We start from the raw sequence: 3,694 nt of genomic DNA, 5'->3' as shown, positions 1-3,694 counted from the left end.
AATGTAGTAAGCAGTGTTCTGTGAGAGGGGTGGCTCTTACAAATTGTTTCATCAGGTATTTTCTCACCCTTCAGAAGAGATTTACAAGCTGAACAATTACCTCTTAGCTCTTTTTCCCAGGGCTTAAGTTCTGGCTATTCCTGATTTTTACTACAACCTCAGAATTTATGGGCTCTCTATAAATCAGTATTCAAAAAGATAAGTCACGTTGAAGAAAAGCCCTTCCCAGAAAGGCAGAAAATCTCAGTATTCAATGTCGGTATAGAGAAGGAACTGAGGAAGAAAGGGAAAGCTATGCTGCTTTACACAGTAGACAACAGGCCAGTGCCAACAGCAGAGAAGCAATCGCCAGCTCACAATAGGTTTTAGGTATTAAAAAACTGGGAAACTGCTGTTGTGGAAACTGTGCTAGCAGTAAAACCCAAGGCAAAATGTTTCTGAGACTCAATAACACCTTTATACTGGCAAAAGTTTACTTTCCACTAGCCTGTCTTACAGGTCTTCTACAAGAGGTCTCATTTCTTCTTTGAAAGTCTGCCATGGGAATGTCTTGCAACTCAGCTCTCCCATGCAACAGTAAAACAAATCCAGAAAGAATAATTAAGACAAGAACTTATCCTGTATACTAGAAAAACTTCAGAAGGGGTAATGTAACTTCATATTATCAGATCTGCTGCTCTGAAATAATAAATGACAGCAAAACCTTAGAGTGCACTGTAAGCTGCTCAAGAACCACTGTATTTGTCAGAATGCAATTACTTAGAATAAAACATAACAGCTTCTAAAAGCAGTATGTAATCATTTTGTATGCCTTATAGGTACAGACAAACACACATATTGGTGACATGGGTTGATTTACTCAATTATTGCAAAATACAATACTTTGCAATCAATACAGAGCAACTCTATTCAAAAACTATTAAATATGTGGCAACATCTGTGTCCTCTTGTGATAACAAAGTAAAAAATATTAAAGTTTTAACAGCTGGAACATGAAATGATGATCTTCACAGAAGAGTAACAAAAGAATTGGTTGAAATCACACTCCAAATATTTAATTAAATGCGGTGTATGATCCATGCAGCAACTTTAATACTAGAATTCAGTACTCAAGGCTAGCTCTAGTTCGTTGTACACCTGCATTTTAAAACTTTCCATTTTTATTTAATCCACTGCTTAAAACTTTTTGCCACTACCCTCTGCTTACACCACCCTGCCTTGTATTAGCCTCCCTTCAATGACTGCCACCACTGATGGTCAGCCTCTGGAGAGCCAATTTTGATCTCTCCATAGCAGCAGGGGAGATCACAGGAGGACAGGGAAAGGAAACAACATCAGAAGCAGGAAAGTAAGAATGAGTGGCTGTGACAGAACAAGTAGTTGAAAACGGGACAGCACATCCATGACTGTTACCAAATACTGTTCAAGCAGCAGAACTCAAACATGGATGTTTGTTGTTAAACAGCTCAGTGATTTGTCATTATAGGTGTTACACACATACACAATTCAGCAATAGCACAGTAACTGATAAAATTGAGATCACTAATTTTACAGCAGTGATCAAAAGCACCTTTCTAACGCCTTCCAGTGTAAATCTCATATCCAAAACGATGGGCTGAAAATACAGTTGTCAGTCAGTGGAGGACTTGTGAGAATTCCAGCCAGAACTATGATAGAGGAGACAAAGTACCATTTTCCAAGCAGTACTTGAATAGTTTACTTAGGTTTCCCCTCTCCCTAGCCATCCCTCTTTTAAAGTAAAAATCAAACAAAACAACAAACCCCCAAACAAACAAATTCCAAAAAAAAACCCAAACCAAAACAAAACCAAAAAACTCCAACAACCACCCAACCAAAAAAACCCAATCAAACACAAAAAAATTAAAGTAAAAAGACTTAATTGGAAATATCTTTAAAGGTGTTGTCAAACAACATTTCTTCAAGGCCAAGCTGTTATAACAGTATACAGAAGTCAGCTTCTAACAAGATGACACTTCATATTAGCCTTTCCGATATTTTTAAGGTGCAGTTCAGCAGTGTGAGCACCAGGTCTGCGTTTACAAAATATATGTTTGTCCTCACAGGCAAGTAAATATGGTACTTCAGCATGTGCTTACACATGTAAGCTCTGCATACATAGTTCTTGTGTATACACCTTGCAAGTACAAGACAGGCTCTCACCTTCGAAAACCACAGTACTTGAAATATCTACACCATTAGACTTCAAATCTCTTGCTTTGGTATTGAATCAATAGAAAATTTACAATGCCATTTTTCAGTCTTACACAGACTGAGTTATTAGCCAAGGAAATAAAAAAGTAGTAAGTCTCAGTATCCAAAGAAATCTACAAATACATTCATCGATATGTAGTACATTACGAACAGGAAGGCAATATGTGGAACTGCTATAGCATGAATGAAAACCAAGTAGTCGTAGGAGAGCCTCAAAATCTTCCTTACATTTTTCTCATGTAGCAGTTAATGTCACTGTAGCAATGACAATATTGCACCTTCTACTGTGTTACTTTCCAAGTTGTACACTTATTTTTGATTGAAGAGAAGGGTGGAAAATGAAAGGCCTCTGAGGAGTTCAGCAGCAACACTTTAGTGCATTGAAAACATGGATAATCTATGGCACGTAGGAATTGATGGATTACACAGGATGCTTTTCTCTATTTACAGTATCATACACTTGTATAAACTCTCTGCTGCATCTTTTTTTTAGTACTTAGCCTGTGGCAAATCACAGTAATATTATTCAAAGAAAAAGGAAATCCCATTTTCACATAAAGACTAAGTAATTAATGGGTATTACTTATCCTTGCTTAAGCTATCTACTCCTCTAAACACCTTGAATTCCGAAATTTAATTGGCACAAAAACATTTGTATAACTTAATACAGGAACTGATTGCTCATGATTGTTTACCTCTTGACTTAATAATTACATTCACTGCTGGAGATTTATACACTGCCAAGTGTCAGAATTAACACATTAAAAAAAAAAAAAGGCAACAAAACAACACTCAGACAAAAAGTAAACCTGACACAACCCTCAGAAAAAAAGCCTCCGAAATTGCAAGAAAGAACAATTTTCTGCTGGGTGTCTGATGCATGATAGGAAACACCAAAGCAATGGGGTATTATATCACATTAACATCATGCTGCCTCTCAGGCACCAAAGACTACAGCAAATAATTATGGAGATAGTAAGCAACTTGGCTTCAGCGAAAAACTGCCTTATCACCAAGCTCAGTGGGGCATCTGAGCCTTCAAAGCAGTTTCTGATACCAGTCTGAAAACAATGGGATTTCTGGTTCCAGCTGAGATGGAGGCAAAAGAAGGGAGTGGGAAAGACCATTGTATACAATGTGGCACAGCTGAGAAAATGACATATTTACACTTGAAAATGCAAAACATGCTGCACGTAAAGGAGGAAAACCAATGAAATAACAGGACATCTGTCTCTGAGGACAGGAGGCATGTCCCTCTACTATGGAGCAGGTTTTTATATTTGTATTTTAAAAACTCAGAAGAAACTGAAAATGTATCAATCACACAGAAGGACAGTACAGAACAAAAGAACCTGAAGATCAATTTCACATGCTTTACAAGAAACCTGGACATGAAATCTTTACTAACTGTTGTATAGAACAAATAACTGCTTTTACTAACTGTTGTATAGAGAAGTTTTGT

This window comes from Empidonax traillii, unplaced genomic scaffold (assembly GCF_003031625.1).
Source record: "Empidonax traillii isolate 1590-97213 ecotype Southwest subspecies unplaced genomic scaffold, ASM303162v1 scaffold257:size1394852, whole genome shotgun sequence".
Taxonomy (NCBI): Eukaryota; Metazoa; Chordata; class Aves; order Passeriformes; family Tyrannidae; genus Empidonax; species Empidonax traillii.
Note: the sequence above shows the minus strand (reverse complement) of the source record.